We start from the raw sequence: 21,457 nt of genomic DNA, 5'->3' as shown, positions 1-21,457 counted from the left end.
ATTATTGTTACTATTATTTGAGACAGAGTCTCACTCTGTTGCTCAGGCTGGAGTGCAGGGGCACAATCTTGGCTCACTGCAACCTCTGTCTCCTGAGTTCAAGTGCTTCTTCTGCCTCAGCCTCCCTAGTAGCTGGGATTACGTGCACCACGATGCCTAATTTTTGTATTTTTTTTTTTTTTTGAGACAGAGTCTCACTCTGTCGCCCAGGCTGGAGTGCAGTGGCGCAGTCTCGGCTCACTGCAAGCTCCGCCTCCCAGGTTCACGCCATTCTCCTGCTTCAGCCTCCGAGTAGCTGGGACTACAGGCGCCCGCCACTACGCCCGGCTAATTTTTTTGTATTTTTAGTAGAGATGGGGTTTCACCGTGGTCTCGATCTCCTGACCTCGTGATCCGCCCACCTCGGCCTCCCAAAGTGCTGAGATTACAAGCGTGAGCCACCGCGCCCGGCCAATTTTTGTATTTTTTAAGTAGAGACGGGGTTTCGCCATGTCAGCCAGACTGGTTTCAAGCTCCTGACCTCAAGTGATTCGCCTGCCTTGGCCTCCCAAAGTGCTGGGATTACAGGTGTGGGCCACCACGCCCAGCCCCTTTGTACAAATTAAAACAATATTCTTCCTTAAGATACTTTATTGCCTTGTGCTGAAAAATTGTTGTAATAAATATACAACATATCGCACATACAATGTAACTGGTTCCCCCTTTGATGTGTACAACCATAGGCAACAGCTCTGGGCAAAAAAGATTCCTCTGAAACTCATTTTACTCACTGAGAATCTAGTTTTAAAGATGGGTGTGAGGCTTAAATTTGATGATATGTATAAATCTATTTGGAAAATAGTAGGCCAAAAATAAATAAGAGCTATTGTCATCATGATCAGTAATAGTAGCAGTAGTGGTGATAAGGGGTAGTGGAGATACTGGTAACGTCTTGTCTCTTCACCTGCCCATCTTGTTAATCCTCTACTCTGAGATCTTCTCCACAACTATTCCAAAATTGCCAAGCTTTGCTCAGTAACGTTTGGTCCACCTTCAAGTTAATGGCCTCCATTAGCAAGCAACACTCACTATTGCTCACAACTAATTTTATTCATTTCTGCTCCTGAAAATATTCTCCATAGAAACTGCCTGCAATTCAACTTTGGTTACATACTGAATTTCAACCTTATTTTAGAGCTTGTCTTCCTCTGTACTTGTATTTGTAAATTTAGAGACAATATCTTACATTTATGTCTCTGAAAAAAATGTTTATTACTGAAAAAATAAATTTATTTCATTAGAGCTTTTTTTTTTTTTTTGAGACGTTGTCTTGCTCTGTCGCCCAGGCTGGAGTGCAGTGGCGCGATCTCGGCTCGCTGCAAGCTCTGCCTCCCAGGTTCGTGCCATTCTCCTGCCACAGCCTCTCAGGTAGCTGGGACTACAGGCGCCCACCACCACACCCAGCTAATTTTTGTATTTTTAGTACAGACGGGGTTTCACCACGTTAGCCAGGATGGTCTCAATCTCCTGACCTCATGATCTGCCTGCCTAGCTTCTTTAACTTTCTTCTGTACATTAGATCTTCAGTCATTATTCATCCTTTCTTTCCCTTGGATCTCAGCCAAATGTAGCTACTATTTCCCAGGTTAACTCCTTCACTTATATATTGGTGAGACAACCAAGTTAAAAGGGCTCCTCAGAGAATCCCTGACCAGCCTCTGCACTGGGAGGAAGGGGTGGAGCCTCGGGAAGTGCCATTTGCAGCAGGGAGATGCCTGGCCACTCCTCTTCCTGTGTGGTAAGCTGGGATTCAATCTGTGAGGTGGAAAACCTGTTAGCAGGACTCCATCTCACTTTGCTGAGTTGTTTTTCCTTTTCCGTTCTCATCCAGTAAATTCCACTCCTCACACTTCTATGTGTCTATGAGCCTAATCTTTCCTGGTTGTGTGAAAAGAACCCGGTTTTTTCCTACAACATTGGATTCTATTGTGTTTCTTCCTAAATTATCCCCTCTTTTGCATCTTTTATCTTTTCCTCTCTTCTGAATCCCACACTTAAGTATATAAAAACAAATGTTATTCTAACTAGAAGCGATAGAAACAACGCTTTTTCTTTGATCCTGCTACTTTTTCAAAAGAAAGGAACCAGAATTTATCAATATCTGGCAAAACAATGCAAAATGTAATATTTAATTATTGTAACAAGTTTTTGACACTTTTCTCTCAGTCACTGGCGATTTAAAAAAATATATATTTTTCAATTACATCATCACTATAATTTATAATAGTTGGTCTCCTGCTTATTATTTAAATCACTGCAGTGAAAGCTCAGGATTAGCTTCTATTCTTCATTTAATTCCCCTTCAGCCAAATTGTATTTTCTTTTATTCCAGTGAAGAGCTGTTTGGTTCAACTGAGCAAATATTCACATAGGCTACTAGGTACAAATTTCCTGAAATGAAAACCCATTTTCTGGGGAGAAATTCAAGCCTGCTGCAGGAATGTGCACAAGTAACAAGAAGCTGAATGTTAAACACCAAGACAATGGGGAAAATGTCTCCAGGGCATGTCAGAGACCTTCATGGCAGCCTCTCCCCAGAGCCCTAGCAGGAAAAAATTATTTCCTGGGCCAGGCCCAGGCCCCCCATGCTGCCTGCAGCCTAGGGACTTGATGCCCTGCATCCCAGCTGTTCCAGCCATGGCTAAAAAGGGCCAAGGTACAGCTTGGGCTGTGGCTTCAGAGAGTGCAAATCCCAAGCCTTGGCAGCTTCCACGTGGTGTTGAGCCTGTGGGTACACAAAAATCAAAAACTGAGGTCTGGGAACCTCCACCTAGATTTCAGAGGATGTAGGGAAACACCTGGATGTCCAAGCAGAAGTTTGCTGCAGGGGCAAAGCCCTCATGGAGAACGTCTGCTAGGGCAGGTCAGAGCCCCGCACAGAGTCCCCACTGGGACACCACCTAGTGGAGCTGTGAGAAGAGGGCCATCATCCTCCAGACCCCAGAATGGTAGATAAATGAACAGCTTGCACCGTGCACCTGGAGAAACTGCAGACACTCAATGCCAACCCATAAAGGCAGCTGACGGGGGGGACTGTATCCTGCAAAGCCACAGGGGCGGAGCTGCACAAGGCTGTGGGAGCCCATCTCGTGAATCAGCGTGACCTGGGTGTGAAACATGGAGTCAAAGGAAATCATTTTGGAACTTTAAGGTTTAATGACTACCCAATTGGATTTGGGACTTGGATGGTGCCTGTAGCCTCTTTGTTTTGGCCAATTTCTCCCATTTGGAATGGGTATATACACTCAATGCTTCCATCCCACTGTATCTAGGAAGTAACTAACTTGCTTTTGATTTTACAGGCTCATAGGTGGAAGGGACTTTCCTTGTCTCAAATGAGACTTTGGACTTGGACTTTTTGGTTAATGCTGGAATGAGCTCAGACTCTGGGGGACTCTTGGAAAGGCATGATTGTGTTTTGAAATGTGAGGACATGAGATTTGGGAGGGGCCAGGGCAGAATGATATGGTTTGGCTGTGTACCCACCCAAATCTCACCTTGAATTGTAGTTCCCATAATCCTTACATGTCATAGTAGGGACCCAGTGGGAGGTAATTGAATAATGGGGTTACCCCTACGCTATTCTTGTGATAGTGAGTGAGTTCTCATGAGATCTGATGGTTTTATAAAGGGCTTATCCCTGTTTGCTCAGCACTTCTCTCTCCTGCCATGTGAAGAAGGACATGTTTGCTTCTCCTTCTGCCATGATTGCAAATTTCCTGAGGCCTGCCCAGCCCTGCAGAAGGGTGAGTCAATTAAACCTGTTTCCTTTGCAAATTACCCAGTCTTGGGCAGTTCTTTATAGCAGCATAAGAATGGACAATACAGACAGTTTCATTTGGAGTTTTCTTATTTACTCAACATCTTGGCAGGCTATTTTTCTTTAGTGGCCAAAAAGTATTCCATATCCTTCTTTATAGCCTTCCTGCTGAAACAAACGAACAAACAAACTCACCTGACTTAAAATGCAAGGGATTTTTTTTTGCAGGAATATTCTAGTTAAAAAGATGGCACATAAATGTTAATAAATGCACATAAATGTATAAGTGAGACTATACATCCAAAAAATTCATACTGCAAACATATTTTAGTTTTAAAAAAGGCTCTATTATCGGTTGCAGAACCATGAACTTGTATCTCAACCCTTGGCATCTGTTTTAGATATATAATATTCTATGGCAAAAGAAATATCAAGGGCAAGCATTATTATATATTCAAATAAGAGTAACGAGCTGCTAAAATTTTGGGGAAAAAATATACCAACAACCTTGGTGAGAGGCTAACCCAACTTTATTTTATCTAGTTGCAAAAGTTCAAAATAGAAAAAAAGTACTAACTTCAATATTAAAGAGAAATTAATTTATTTCCTTAATACATGATGAAACATTATAAATACAAACTGGAAAACTGAAAATCAGTACTGGTATTCTTGGAAACAAAATATTGCTGTTCCTACAAGAATGAATTCTCCAATCTCAGCTTCTGTGCTACCGTCAATCCAGATTAAAAGTCATAGGTGGGAACAACTGATTGACTAGCGTAGCTGCCAAAGGCAATAGGGGAGGAAGCAAGTATTTGGCCTTCTTGGGGGGCTTTTGTACAAAGATGGGTCCTGCCTCCTAGTAAGACTGAAATTGTAGGAAATGTCCCAAATACAGGAAGGCGTTCATATGGAGGATGAGCCGAACCAACTGCCCTCAGTTCTGACTCCTTTCCTTTCCTCCTAACAATTATTACAGGAAAAGATTTCTGTGTTTGCTCTTTGACCTTCCCACATCAAGTGCTATTAACCCGCCGGTCTGTGAAGCAGTCACTTATTTTACATAGTAAAATATAAAAGTGAATTATCAGGGACTTTGTTTTAAAATGTGTACCTGCCAAACAAATATGAATATTGGGCTGAAACAGTAGTTCACATTTGAAAAGTGCTATGAAAGCTGATTTGTACAATTCAGGTATTATAACAATGTTTTTTTTTTTTTTTTTTTTTTTTTGAGACAGAATCTCACTCTGTTGAGCAGGCTGCAGTATGCTGGCATGATCTCTGCTCACTGCAACCTCCGCCTCCCAGGTTTAAGTGATTCTCCTGCCTCAGCCTCCCAAGTATCTGAGATTACAGGCACCTGCCACCATGCCCAGCTAATTTTTGTATTTTTAGTAGAGATGGGCTTCACTATGTTGGCCAGGCTGGTCTTAAACTCGTGACCTCAAGCAATCCGCCCACCTCAGTCTCCCAAAGTGCTGGGATTACAGGCGTGAGCCACCATGCCTGGTCAACAATGTTATCCTTAATAAGCTAAACATAAACTTGGAGATAAAATAAAAATAAGTGATGATGTGTGTTATCTGTGTGGTTTTAATGAAATTAAAAAAGCATACCAAATAATTTTAAACTTTTAAATTCTAGCTTAGACATTCATTCTTCTCTTTGAAAGATATGCTAGCACATCACTTCACACTGTTCTTGACAAAGCTGCACATAGCACAAAGTACCTCTCTACTTGAACTTCTGTTTGCTCAGAACTTACTATGTATCTGGCATATTCACATATATCATCTTATTTGATTTCCATGACTGCTCTTCGAACATAAAATTATCCCTTTACTGCTGAGGAAGTGTGCTTTCAAAAAGTAACTTTTCCAGAGTCATACAGCTAAGTAACAGAACTGGGATTTGAAACCTGGTATGTCTAACACAAAAGACCTGATTTTTTCCTTCTATGTGATAATACATAATTGTTTACTCAAATACTATACATAGATGTGTTACTAGGTAAAAATGGGGTATACTTTTATATACAGTATCTATGATATCATACTGGCAAATAAATTCTGAAAACGTACTAGATAAGAGGTTATCATTGGTATATAATTCTCCTTATTCTACGTGCAAGTTTCCAAGGAATAAATAAGGTTTGTTTCTTTGTTTTTGTTTTTGCTGAACTACATACTAGATTCTCACCCTAGGAAATTCTTTTCCCAACTATTGTAAATATTTGATAACAAAAAGGTCTTCAACATGATTTGGCAAATTCTTCTCAGTTATGTAACCTTTTGGCATTTGATAACATCTTTCAGTAGTCAAATTCTTTGGTATTCAATGTTTAAAATAATAGAGCAAGGTAAAAATTCTACTACTATGTGTGGTAGAAATCAGGGTATTTCCTAGTTAAAAAAATTATTTACGGCAAATCAGTAGTTAAGGCCTAAGGAACACATATTTCTCAAACTGATGTTACCAAAAATAAATTATTAAATGAAATTGATCTCACATTTATGAAGGCTCATTAGTTCAAATTATAAGGATGGTAATATTAGCAAAATATCTAGTATTTCTAGCGCTCTCACACAAAATATTTTATCAACCTAGAAACAGCAAGATGACGACGACTTGTTATCCTGACAATTGAAAATGCAAGATGCCAACAGGCTAGGTCAGCGAAGAACTGACGACTTTAGAATCAAGCTAGGTTAACTTCATTCATTTAACTTAGTCAAAAATATGTTCGTTAAAAGCATCTTATGTGCCAGGCATTGTGCTAATACCATAAAACTTCAGAAAACAACATATAACCCTCCGAAGATCTCTTCTGGTTTTATGACCACAAAATTGAGACAAATGATGCTACAAAACTAATTTCAATTTGTTTCTCCCACTGACATTTAAGTGAAGCTATCGATCAATCTAACTACTGATTAATTTCAACCTAAATTGGCAGTTTACCTAAAATTAAGCAGTATTTGCTAAGGCATGTATGTTATCATGAATTTTAAAATTCCACTCGGATATTTTACTCTTTCAAGTATTTTCACATTATCAAGATGGCAGTTTTATGTGTAACATTCAACTAGTCTTTAGATACTTCAATACTTTTGGAAGAAGTAGAAGTAATCATGTCAATCAATCTACCTTTGTTCTAGAATACAAATTCTAGCTACCTGTAAGTTTTTAATCACTTGCAAAATATAGTGAAGTTGGTGTCTGTTGTTTTCAGTAATTTTCTATCAGACAAAGCATTATTCAAACTTTAGCCAGCTCAGTACAAAGTCTTATTCTGGGACTTCTGGGTCATGGTGAAGTAGGCTCTCACCGGGAGGCAGAGAAGTTTGACTTATGGGAATAATCACCAAGGCCCACAAAGTAGACCTGGGCCTTGGGGTCCCAGAGAAAAAAAGAAAGAAGGTCATCAAAGAACTGGAGGCTTAATCTCAATTTTAAACAATGACAATCATTTTGTTGATGATTCTCCCGTAAGAGCCACATCCCACTCTAAGAGTGTGGTACAAGCGCTGACACCAGAGATGCCTCTAGAGAAAAAAAAGACGAGCCTTAGCACCCTAAGGAGAACCTAGAACCTGAGGCCATGTTGTGTGACAGACGGACAGGGAAGTCACCCAGCCCCAGGAAGCAAGCAGGCGCTTGGCCACTTGGAGTTCCTCAGCGGGGAGAAGAAAAAGAAGTGACCTCTGGCATGTTCCATGGCTCTGGGGTGAAAACCTCCCCAGATCCCAGACACAGTGAGGAGGAGACCAGAGTTGGCAAGAAGTTCAAAAAACACAAGAGGGGAAAAAAAAGGGGGCCCAAGACCCCAGAGCCTTCTCAGTCCAGGACCCTTGATTCTGCAAGGAAAGGAATGTTGCCTACATTTGCTCAGTGGGGAAGGAGGGCAAGGAGCAGGAAGCCTTGGGGCAGAATGGAAGCAGGGGAGGCCCAGGGGACACAGTGGTTAAGTGAAGAAGACAAAAAAATCCACCAGAAGGGAGACACCCTCCTAGGCCACACCCCAAGCCCTCCAGGTCCATGAAGTGTAGCCTTAGGATACGAAGTAAAAAGAAGCCAGTCAAAATTGAGGCTCCAAAATACATCGCAATATGTGATGGCCCTAAGGTCACAGCAAAGAAGAAACTGAAGTCCAAGAAAAACAGAGCAGCCACTCACTGAGGACGTGGCTCTGAAAAGGACAAAGAGGAAAGAGAGTGGGGTAGCAGGAAACTCGTGGAAAGAGAAAACAGACAGACACAGAGGTTATGTTGGAAAAGAAAGGCAACATGGACAAGGGGCACACGGAACAAGTGAGGTGGAAGGCCTTGCAACAGACTGATCTTTAGCTGGGCAAAAGAGAAGCTTCTGAAACCGGGAAGTGGACAGTAACCCAGTTTGGCCAGTGGGATACTGGTTTTAAGAACAAGGAACAGAAATGGAAATTTCTCAAACATGGGTGGATTAAAAAATCTGACCCCTTCATTCAGCTGCCCCGCTAGCATGACTGTAAGGCCCAACATGACTCTCAGCAAGAAGGCAGCAAATAGCTTGCAGCAGAACCTGCAGCAGGACTACAACTAGGCCATGAGCTGGAAGTTCAACCTAGGAGCAGGCTTTGGCTTCTCCAATGCCTCAAACAAAATCTTTTATATTGGCAGGAATGCTTCCAAGTCAAGTTCGAAGATTAAACTCTAGTGTTGTGTCCCCCCAAACAGCCAAAACTGCATTTATATTCAGTTGTGCAGATGAAAGCCATCTGACGGTTGTCTTGAATCCAACACCTGCAAAGATTAAGGACACTATCTTGATAGGCTTGCACAAACTGGGGTGGGGGCAGAGAATATGTCAATGGCTAAAACTTCCTGTTTTATGTATTTAACATTCCATGCCTGTTTGAGACATCAGCATGTATAAATAACATCTGTTAAGTGTTGAGCGTGTGCTAGACACATACTCAAGTGTTTTCCTTGCATTAATGTGTTTAATCTTCATAATTATAAAATGAGTGCTATTATTATCCCCATCTTATCCATGAGGCAACTGAGGTTCAGGGATAAAGTAATAAAATTGCCTGGGTCACCCGACAAATAAACAAACAAACAAAAAAATTATTCTGGCTTGTAAAGTAGGAGTAATTACACCTTACAATAGGAACTTTAGGAGGAATTGTAACTGTACAAGGTTCAGTAGGAACCTGGTGATTTGAACCTCAACATCACTTGGGTAGATTTCCTGGGCAGTTGGGGAATTATCAATTTTACCAGTACCAAGTAAAAGTCCCTGGTTCATAGACAGACAAGTTTTCACACAGGAAATACTTGTTTAGAATATATCTGAAATCCTCTATATTCCTGGTTTGACTTTCAATAATGCAATTCTAAATATAAATATAATGTAGATTTTATTCCTCTTAAGGGAAAATAATTTTCATCTTTCTGTAGCAGTTTTTAACGAGAAATCTATGAGGAGCAATAGATTCCAGAAAAGTGTTTTTCAAATGTCTTTTTAGCAACAGAATCTTCAAACAAAATATTACTTAAAACCCCTATACATAAAACAAAAGCAAAACTCCTATGTTTAAAGGCAAGGTAGAGGGCCTTTCTTAAACTTTGCCTGACACCACTTATTCAAAGAACACTGTAGCCTAGAAAAATAAAGTCCTAAAAACACTGAATATAAACTCTTGACTACTCAAAGGCATCAAGTCCTTTTCTCCAATTACACAGAATTTAAACAGCAATTCATTGATATTTTTAAATAAAGGACACTTTTGAGGGAGTCTCAAAAATGTTTTATACAATCACACATTATTTATACATTTCAAGGATAAACTAATAGTCAACATTGTGCTTAATGATGATAAACAAGGATAAAAGATAATGATGAGGACTTCCAGTTTCCTTTCAAACATGTAAAAAGCTGCAAGTCCTGATGACTGATTATCAGTCCTGGGACTGATTCCCATCCTCAAAGCAAGAAAAAAGATGAACAAACTGAAAATTTACAACTCCTCCTGGATCTGTCAGAGAACTGAGGTCACAGGGCAAACTACCACTCTGAAAGCTGGAGAGACCCTTGAATACAGAGAATCAGCCCTTCTAGCTGGAGCCAGTAACTTGCAGGAACCCTTAAACAGCAACTGACAAATTGCTAATCTTCACAATTAAAAACTCCTTGGGGCAGGAGGTCAGTCTCTGCAGAGAATCCACACTTTTGTGTGAATTACCTTCAGAGACCAGGATCTCACAGTGAAGACTGAAGAAAAATTTCTCCCTGCTTCGAGGAATGGAAGGGGGTTAGTAACCATTTCTAATATGCCCAGAGTGTTCTCTTCACCTTACAAAGGTCTATCTCATGAAAAACAACTTTACCAGAGCCTTATCTGACCTACAGGAAAAGCAATTAGAAAACCCGGGCCCTCTCTAGACTTTTCGTCTTACATAGGAGAAAAAAAATAAAGGCTGAGAAACTTACCAAAGTCGCAGCCCTTAGATGAAGGCCCACTTTTTAAAAGTGAGATTTAATCATAAGATTATAGAGTATTTCACCTCCCCATTACCTTACCATCGTATCAACAGGTTTCCAGTATAGTATAACGGTGTATTAGAACTGAGAGAGCTACAAGATACAGGCTATATCTAAAAAGGAGTTTCTAAAAAAAATCCAACAACAACAAAGGAAGAAAAAAGAGGACACCAGGGAATATTGAAGCTTCTGACACCTACAGCTACAGCAAACATTAAACAGCCTAACTTCTAGCCAGATAAACATAAAACCTCATGCCAAAGGCTATTTACCTCAGATGCTTAACTGAAACATCCTGTCTGACTTTCAACAAAAACTGACAAGGCATGCCAAAAGGATAAAAACAAACAACCCCCGCCCACTGCCACACACAGAGTCAGAAGAAGAGGCAAAGCTAACATTAGAACCAGACTCAGATATCACACAAATTTTGACGTTTTCAGATTGAGAATTTAAAATAATTATAATATGCTGACTAATAGAAAAAGTGAACATCAAGAACAAATGGATAATGTGAGCGGAGATGAGATGCTAAGAATAAAAAGAAAATGCTAGAAATAAGAAAAAAACTGTAACAGAAATAAACAATGTCTTTCATAGACTCATCAACAGACTGGATACAGACAAGGAAAGAATCAGTGGACTTGAAGATGTAAGATATGTCAACAGGAACTTCCCAAACTGAAAAGCAAAGGGAACAAAGAATAAAGGAAACAACCAGAATATTCAAGGACTGTGGGATAATAACAAAAGCTGCAAATATATGCAGTGGGAATACCATAAAGAGAAGAAAAAGAGAAAGAACACAAAAAATACTTGAAGTAAGAATGAAGTGAGAATTTTCTAAAACTAATGTCACACAAGAAATCACAGATCCAGGAAACACAGACAACACCAAACAAGATAAATATTAAAAAATCAACACCTAGCCACATCATATTCAAACTTCCAAAAACCAAAGACAAAGAAAAAAACCTTGACAGAATTAAGAGAGAAAAAACCAACTTACTGATGGAAGGACAAGGAGAAGAATATACTGATGTCTCTTTAGGAATAATGCAAGCAAGAAGAGTGGAATGAGATATTTAAACTGTTGAAAGAGAAACATCCACTAACCTAGAATTTTGTATCCAGTAAAATCACTCTTCAAAAGTCAAGGAGAAATAGACTTTCTCAGACAAACAAAAACTGAGGCCATATGCACCAGGAGACCTGCTTCACAAGAAATGTTAAAGGAGATCTTCAGAGAAGGAAAATATAGAGGTCAAAACTTGAATTTACATTGAGTAAGGAAGAGTGTTAGAGAAGAAATTAATAGAAGTAAAATATTTATTTTTCTTACTTTTAATTGATCTAACAGATAAATTAAAAAATAGCAATAGTATATCTGGTGATTATAGCTTATAGATAAGTGAAATAAGTGACAGCATGTAAAGGACATAGTATAAGGCAACAGCCCCCAACCTTTTTGGTACCAGGGACCACTTTCATGGAAGACAATTTTTCCATGGACCAGGGGTTGGGGGGATGGTTTTGGGATGATTCAAGCGCATTACATTTATTGTACACTTTATTTCCATTATTACTCATTGTACTATATAATGAAATAATTATACAACTCACCATAATGTAGAATCAATGGGAGCCCTGTGCTTGTTTTCCTGCAACTAAACGGTCCCATCTGGGGGTGATGGGAGAAGTGACAGATCATCAGGCATTAGGTTCTCACAAGGAGCATGCAACCTAGATCCCTCACATGCACAGTTCACAATAGGTCTTGCACTCCTATGAGAATCCAATGCCACCACTGATCTAACAGGGGGCAGAGCTTAGGTGGTAATGCAAGCAATAGGGAGCAGCTGTAAATACAGATGAAGCTTTGCTTTTTTGCTTGGCACTCACCTCCTGCTGTGCAGCCTGGTTCCTAACAGGCCACGGACCAGTACCTGTATAGCAGTACACAGGTACATCCCATTTTATTGCATGTTGCTTTATTATGTTTTGCAGATACCCTTTTTTTTTTTTTTTTTTTTTTGAGATGGAGTCTCACTCTGTCACCCAGGCTGGAGTGCAGTGGCGTGATCTGGGCTCACTGCAAGCTCTGTCTCCTGGGTTCACGCCATTCTCCTGCCTCAGCCTCCTGAGTAGCTGGGACTACAGGTGCCCGCCACCAGGCCCGTTTAATTTTTTTGTATTTTTTTAGTAGAGACGAGTTTTCACCATGTTAGCCAGGATGGTCTCGGTCTCCTGAACTTGTGATCCGCCCACCTCTGCCTCCCAAAGTGCTGGGATTACAGGTATGAGCCACCACGCCCGGACTTTTTTTTTTTTAATTGAAGGTTTGTGGCAACCCTGTGACAAGCAAGACTATCAGCACCATTTTTCTAACAGCATGTGCTTGCTTCCTGTCTTTATATTACATTTTGGTAATACTCACAATATTTAAAACACTTTCATTATTACTATATCTGTTATAGTGATCTGTGATCAGTGATCTTGATGTCACCATTGTAAATGTTTTGGAGTGTAAATGTTATGTGTCTTTTTTTCCTTTGTTTTCTTTTTTTGAGATGGAGTTTCGCTCTTGTTGCCCAGGCTGGAGTGCAATGGCACAATCTCTGGCTCACCACAACCTCCACCTCCCGGGCTCAAGCAATTCTCCTGCCTCAGCCTCCCTACTAGCTGGGATTACAGGCATATGCCATCACACCTGGCTAATTTTTTATTTTTAGTAGAGACAGAGTTTCTCCATGTTGGTCAGGGTGGTCTTGAACTCCCAACCTCAGGTGATCCACCCGCCTCAGCCTCCCAAAGTGCTGGGATTACAGGCGTGAGCCACTGCGCCGGCCAAATGTTATGTGTCTTTTGAGTACTCAATCAACTGGCTGTTACCTTCATCTCTCTCCCCATCCTTAGGGCTCCCTGATACACCATTCAACAATAATGAAATTAGGCCAATTAATAACCCCACAATGGCCTCTCAGTGTTCAAGTGAAAGGAAGAGTCATATGTCTCTCACTTTAAATTAAAAGCTAGAAATGATTAAGTTTAGTGAGAAAGGTATGGCAAAGCTGAGAAAGGCTAAAAGCTATGCCTCTTGCACCAAACAGCCAAGCTGTGAATGTAAATGAAAAATTCTCAATGGAAAATAAAAGTGATTCTCAAGTGAACATCCAAATGTCAGGAAAGTGAAACAGCCTTGCTGATATGGAGACAGTTGTAGAGGTCTGGATAGAATATCAAACCAGTCAAGACATTCTATTAAGCCAAAGCCTAATCCAGAGCAAGGCCCTAAACTCTCTTAAATTCTATGAATAGGTTGAGAGAGGTGGAGAAGCTGCAGAAGAAAAGTTTGAAACCAGCAGAGGTTGCTTCATGAGGTTTAAGAAGCCATCTCCATAACATGAAAGTGCAAGGTAAAGCAAGTCCTGATGCAGAAGCTGCAGCACGTTATCCAGAAGACCTAGCTGACATCATTGATAAAGAATGCCACACTAAGCAACAGATTTTCAATAAAAATCAAACAGCCTTTTACTGGAAGAAGATGATATCTAGGTCTAGGACTTTCATTGCTAGAGAGGAAAAGTCAATACCTGGCTTCGAAGCTTCTAAGATTCTAAGAAAGGCTGCCTCTCATTAGCAGCTAATGCAGCTGGTGACTTTAAGTTGAAGTCAGTGCTCACTGGCCATTCTGAAAATCTGAGGACTCTTAAGAATTATGCTAAATCTACACTGCCTGTGCAACATCGAAGCCTAGATGATAGCACATTTGTTTACAGCATGGTTTACTGAACATTTTAAGTCCACTATTGAAACTTACCACTCTGATGAAAAGATTTATTTCAAAACAGTACCACTCATTGACAATGTATCTAGGTGCCCAAGAGCTCTGATGGAGCTCTACAAGGATATGAATGTTGTTTTCATGCTGCTAACACAACTTCCATTCTGCAGCCCATGGAACAAGCAGTCACTTCAACTATTTTTTATTTTTTTGAGACAGGGTCTCTCTCTGTTGCTGAGGTTAGAGTGTAGTGGTACATCTCAGCTCACTGCAAACTCTGCCTCCTGGGCTCAAGCAATCCTTCCACCAAAGCCTCCTGAGTAACTGGGACCACAGGCAAGGGCCACCATGACCACCTATTTTTTAATTTTTTTGTAGAAACAAGGTCTTGCTATATTGCCCAGCCTCGTCTTGAACTCCTGGGCTCAAGCCATCTTCCTGCTTTGGCCTTCCAAAATGTTGAGATTACAGGCATCAGCCACTGTGTCTGGCCTCAACTTTCAACTCTTGTTCCTTAAGGCTATAGCTGCTATAGATAGTAATTCCATGGATGGATCTGGCAAAGTAAATTGAAAAGCTTCTGCAAAGGATTCTCTAATGCTAGTTGCCACTAAGAACATTCGTGATTCATGGGAGGAGGTCAAAATATGAACATTAGCAGGAGTATGGAAGAAGTTGATTCCAATTCTCATGAATGACTGAGGATTCAAGGCTTCAGTGGAGGAAGTAACAGCAAATATGATACAAATAGCAAGAGAACTAGAAGCAGAGCCTAAAGATGTAACTGAATTGCTACAATCTTATGATAAAATTTGAATGGATGAGGAGTTGCTTCTTAGGGATGAACAAAGAAAGTGGTTTCTTGGGGTAGAATCTACTCCTGAAGATGCTGTGAACACTGTTGAAATGATAGCAAAGGCTTTAGAATATTACATAAACTTAGTTGATAACACAGCAGCAGGGTTTGAGAAGACTGACTCAATCTTTTTTTTTTTTAAGAGACAGAGTCTTGCTATATTGTCCATGCTGGAGTGCAGTGGCTATTTACAGGCACTATCCTACTACTGATCAGCGTGGGAGTTTTGACTTGCTCCATTTCTGACCTGGGCTGGTTCACCCTTCCTTAGGCAACCTGGTGGTCCCTACTCCCAGGAAGTCACCATACTGATGCCGAACTTAGTGCAGACAACCAGTCAGTGTAGTGCGCTACAGCCCAGAACTCTTGGACTCAAGCAATCCTCCTTCCTCAACCTCCCAAATAGCTGGGAGTACAGGAATGCACTGCTGCTTGATTCCAATTTTGAAAGAAGTTCTACTGTGGGTGAAATGCTATCAAGCAGCATCTCATGCTACAGAGAAATCTTTTGTGAGAGGAAGAGTCCAGTGATGTGGCAAACTTCATTATTTTATTTTAAGAAATTGACATGACTACCCCAACCGTCAGCAACCACTATCCTGATCAGTCGGCAGCCATCAGTATCGAGGCAAGACCTTTCACCAGCAAAAAGATGACGACTTGCTAAATGTTCAGATGATCATTAGCATTTTTACCAGTAAAGTATTTTTAATTAAGGTATGTACCTTGTTTTTTTTTAGACAAAATGTTATTGCACACTTAATTAACTACAGTATAGTATAAACATAACTTTTAAATGCACTAAGAAACAAAAATATTTATGTGACTTGCTTTATTGTGATACTTGCTTTCTTGTGGTGATCTGGAACCAAACATGCAATATCTCTGAGGTAAGCCTGTACTATTGTTTGAAAGTCATCTTAGATTAACTATAAATGTATACTGCAAACTCTAAAATAACCACAAATGAAAAAGTTAAAGAAATATGATTGATATCCGAAGAAAGGGGAGAAAATGGCAACATAAAAAGTGCTCAGCTAACATCAGAGAAGGCAGAAAAATGGGACAGCAGAAAAAGAACAAGTGCATTTACAAATATGATAGCTATCAATGCAACTACAGTGATAATCACATTAAACGAGAATGATCTAAATACACGAATTAAAAGACAGAGAGGATAATAAGACCCAACTATGTATTGTTAAAATAAAGACACAGATTAAAAGTAAAGGGATGGAGAAAGATAAACTATATTAACACTAATTAAAAGAAAGCTGGAGTGGCAATAATTATTTCAGACAAAGCAGACTTCAGAGCAAGGAAAATTATCATGGATCAAGAGGGGCATTACATAATGATAAAGAAAACCTAACAATCTTCTCCAAGATATAGCAATCCTTAAGATATATGCACCGAACATAAAGCATCAAAACATGTGAGGCAAACACTGATAGAACTGCAAAGAGAAAGAACCAAATCCACTATTATAGTTGAAGACTTCAACATACCTCTATCAGTAATTGACAGATCCAATAGGCAGAAAATCAGTAAGGATATAGTTGAATTGAACAGCACCATCAATCAACTGGATCTAATTGATATTTACTGAATACTTCATCCAACAATATATTCTTCTCAAGCTCACATGGAACATCCACCAAGATAGACCACAATCTGGGACATAAAACACACCTTAGCAAATTTAAAAGAATAGAAATCATATGTATACTCTGAAACCACAATGGAATTAAATAGAAATTGATACGGTTTGGCTGTGTCCCCACCCATGCGGTTACGCCCATGCTGCTGTTCTCCTGATAGTGAGTGAGTTCTCACAAGATCTGATGATTTTATAAGGGACTTCCCCCCCCTTTGCTTGGCACTTCTCTCTCCTGCTGCCATGTGAAGGACGTGTTTGCTTGCCTTTCTGTCATGATTGTTGCTTTCCTGAGGCCTTCCCAGCTATGCAAAACTGTGAGTCAATTAAACCTTTATTCTTTATAAGTTACCCAGTCTCGAGTATGTCCTTACAGCAGCGTGAGAACAGATTAATAGAGAAATCAGTAACAAAAAGATAGCTAGAAAATACCAAAAACATTTGGAGTCTAAATAACACATTTTTGCAATATTTCAAACTAAAGGAAAATGAAAATACAACGTAATCATAATTTCTGGATATAGTAAAAGCAGTACTTAGAGGGAAGGCTTTAGCATTGAATGTGTATACTAAAAAAGAAAAAAGATCTCAAATAATAATGTAAGCTTCTACCTTAGAAAACTAGACAAAGAAGAGCACATTAAACCCAAAGCAGGCAGAAGAAAAAATAATAAAAGAGCAGAAATTAATGAAACTGAAAACAGGAAATCAACAGAAAGAAAAAAATTTAACAAAACCAAAAGCTGGTTCTTTGGGGGAAAAAAAATTCAATAAAATACATAAACCTGTAGCTAACCTAACCAAGAAAAAATAGAAGATACAAATCATTAATATCAGAAATGAAAAAGGGAACATTACTACCGATCCCATGGACATTAAAAGGATGCTAATAAAGAAACAGAAATATCTCCATGCTCACACATTTGATAACTTAGATGAAATCAGCCTATTCCCTGAAAGACACAATCTGCCGAAACTCACTCAAGGAGCAACAGACAATCTGAATAACATTGTAACTATTAAAGAAATTGAATCAATAATTAATAACCTTCAAAACAGGAAGTACCAGGACCACATGGTTTCTCTGCTGAATTCACAACAAATAATTAAAGGAAGGAATGATATCAATTCTCTACAATCCCTACCAGACAACAGAAGCAGAGGGAACACTTTCTAACTCATTCTATAAGGACGGCATTACCCTATTACCAAAATCAGACAAAGACATTACAAGAAAAGTACATCCCAGAATCTTGCATGAATACAGAGGAGAACATCCTCAGGAAAAATATTAGCAAATTGTATCAAACAATGCATAAAAAAGAAATATATACCATGACAAAGTAAAATTTATTACAGGGACGCAAGGCTGGTTGAAGTAAAAAATTGAAGTAATCCATCACGTTCACAAGACAAAAAATAAAAATCATACGATCATAGCAATAGACGCAGAAAAGCATTTGACATAATCCATTATCTACTCATGCCAAAAGCTCTCAGCAAACAACCAAATTAAAAATGGGTTAAATATCTGAATAGACACCCATCAAAGAAGATATACATATGATAAATAAACAAACAAAAAGATGCTCAGTATCATATATTATTAGGGAACTAGAAATTAACAGATATACCAACACACACCTATCAGAATGGCTCATATCTAAAACACTGACAACACTAAATGTTGGCAAGCATATGAAGCAACAAAATTCTCATTCACTGCTGGTAGGAATACAAAATACTACAGACACTTTGGTGACAGATTCACAGTTTCTTACAATGTTAAACATAGTCTTTATCATATAATCCAGCAATTATAATCCTAGGTGTTTGCCCAAATGAGTTAGTTGAAAAATTACATCCACACAAGGTTACACATAAATGTTTATAACACCTTAGTTCACAATTGCCAATAATTGGAAGCAATTATGACATTGTTCAATAGATGAATGGATAAGCAAACTAAGTACATCTGTATAATAAAATATTATACAGAAATAAAAAGAAATGAGCTATCCAACAATAAGAAGCCATGGAGAAAACTTACGTTCATATTACTAAATGAAAGAAATCAGATTAAAAAGGATACTGCTGAGTAATTCCAACTATATTAAATTCTGGAAAAGTGAAAACTATAGAGACAGTAAAAAGTCAGTGGCTGCCAGGAACTGGGGGCGAGGGAGGGGGTGAGGAGGAATAAACAGGTAAAGCATAATGGATTTTTAGTGTAGTGAATGCTACTGTAATGTTGCTACTGTATGCTACTGTAATGTTGGAGACATGACATTACGCATTGTCAAAACCCACAGAACTGTAGAAAGGATGAATCTGAATGTAAACTATGAACTTTAGTTAATAATAGTGTATCAATATTGGCTCATCAATTGTAACGTGTGTACCACACTAATGCAAGGTGTCAATAATAGTGGAAACTGTGTGCAGGGAGGACGGAGATATGGGAACTCTATTCTATCTGCTCGATTTTTCCATAAACCTAAAACTGCTCTAAAAAAATGCGGTTTAGGCCGGACACAGTGGCTCACACCTGTAATCCCAGCACTTTGGGAGGCCGAGGAGGGTGGATCAAGAGGTCAGGAGATCAAGACCATCCTGGCTAACACAGTGAAGCCCCGTTCTCTACTAAAAATACAAAAAAAATTAGCTGGGCATGGTGGCGGGCACCTGTAGTCCCAGCTACTTGGGAGGCTGAGGCAGGAGAATGGCGTGAACCCAGGAGGTGGAGCTTGCAGTGAGCTGAGATCGCGCCACTGCACTACAGCCTGGGCGACAGAGCGAGACTCCGTCTCAAAAAAAAAAATAAAAAAAATACGGTTTATTAGCTTTAAAAAAGATATGGATGAATATTATCACTATTGTGCAATTGTGTTGAAAACAAAAGACTTCTTTTGTTTGTTTGATTGATTGTGTTTTGTTTGAGGTGGAGTCTTGCTCTGTCACACAGGCTGGAATGCAATGGCATGATCTCAGCTCACTGCAACCTCCACCTCCCCGGTTCAAGCAATTCTCCTGCTTCAGCCTCCTGATTAGCTGGGATTACAGTCGCCCGATACCACGCCTAGCTAATGTTCAAATTTTTAGTAGAGACGAGGTTTCACCATATTGGCCAGGCTGTTCTCAAACTCCTGACCTCAACTGATCCATCTGCCTCGGCCTCCCAAAGTGCTGAAATTACAGGCATGAGCCACTGCACCCGGCCTAGACATTATAATTGGATAAGACAAAATATGAAGTATAAATATAGAAAACGCCTATCAGTTGAAAAATATAATGGAAGTTGAGATCATTTATAACAACTAAATAAGACTACCACCGAGCAATAAACTTAATAAAGTACAAAATTCATGTGAAGAAAAGTCAAGAAGCTCTATTGGAAAAAAAAAAAAAAGTAATAACATGGGCTGATACCTTTTCCAGTAAGGGAAGACTAAAAAAAAGTGTTCACTATCAAAAAATAAACAAAAAACTCTGTTATTAAAAGCAATCGTGGCCAGGCACGGTGGCTCACACCTGTAATCCCAGCACTTTGGGAGGCCGAGGCAGGCGGATCACGAGCTCAGGAGTTCGAGACCAGCCTGGCCAATATGGTGAAACCCCGTCCCTACTAAAAATACAAAAATTAGCTGGGCGTAGTGGCGCGTGCCTGTAATCCCAGCTACTCAGGCTGAGACAGGGAATCGCTTGAACCCGGGAGGTGAAGGTTACAGTGAGCCGACATCGTGCCACTGCACTCCAGCCTGGGTGACACTGCAAGACTCCATCTCAAAGAAAAAACAAAAAGCAATTGCAACCCAAATCCCAACATGCCTTTCTTGGCAATCTCAAGAAATAAATCTGATTTATACATCACCCTAATTTCAAAACCCAGCACAGTGCCTAGTATAAGGTAGTTGCTCAAATAAATCATAAAAAACTGCGAAGAATCAGCAGGGGCAAACTGCCATATCCAAAGATAAAATACATTTAAAGTGATAGTGTAATAAGGACAGAGATCAAGGGAATAACAAGTGATCCAGAAATAGGCACAGCATTTATAGGAATTTAGTATATGACAAAAGTGGCAATTCAAATATCTGAGGGAAAGATGAACTTGCCAATAAGTTAGCCATTTGGAAAATAATTAAGCTAGGCTCATATCTCATTTTATACATCAAGCTAAATTACGAATGAATTAAAAAGTAAAAATATTAATGTATTACAAAGCAAAAAATGTGTATTTTATGATATAAAAGTTGAAAAGGTCTTTCTAAGCACGACATGAAAACCATTAAGATTTAAATTCTACGTAGCAAAAGGCTAAAGTCTCGAGACGGGTGGACACATAATAAAGAGATGATATCTTTTTTTTTTTTTTCCTCTTTGAGACAGAGTCTCGCTTTGTCACCCAGGCCGGAGTGCAGTGGCACAATCTCGGCGTACTGCAACCTCTGCCTCCCAGGTTCAAGCGATTCTCGTGCCTCAGCCACCCAAGTAGCTGGGATTACAGGCACCCGCCACCATGCCCAGCTAATTTTTGTATTTTTAGTAGAGACAGGGTTTTGCCATGTTGGCCAGGCTGGTCTCGAACTTCTGACCTCAAGTGATCTGCCTGCCTTGGCCTCTCAAAGTGCTGGGATTACAGATGTGAGCCACCACGCCTGGCCAAGAGTTGACATCCTTAATGTACAGAGAAGTATTGCAAATTTTTAGGAAGGGCAGTAAAGAATGAGCAAATGACAGGAATAGATAATTCACAGAAGAAAATCGTAAAGATATTTAACTCAATACTTGAAATAAAAATTAAAACAGGAGCTGGGGAATGGTAAGATGAAG

At 39.5% G+C, this 21,457-nt stretch overlaps 1 protein-coding gene and 1 pseudogene across 2 annotated transcripts in view; one reads left to right on the top strand and one right to left on the bottom strand.

Annotated features, from left to right (window-relative positions):
- Positions 1-21,457, bottom strand: part of ARID2 (AT-rich interaction domain 2) — a 183,411-nt gene that overhangs the window by 19,462 nt on the left and 142,492 nt on the right. The gene's annotated exons all lie outside the window — the stretch shown is intronic.
- LOC115837351 lies at positions 7,154-8,497 on the top strand (annotated as a pseudogene).

Source organism: Nomascus leucogenys, chromosome 11 (assembly GCF_006542625.1).
Source record: "Nomascus leucogenys isolate Asia chromosome 11, Asia_NLE_v1, whole genome shotgun sequence".
Taxonomy (NCBI): domain Eukaryota; kingdom Metazoa; phylum Chordata; class Mammalia; order Primates; family Hylobatidae; genus Nomascus; species Nomascus leucogenys.
This window is presented reverse-complemented; position numbering and strand designations above follow the sequence as displayed.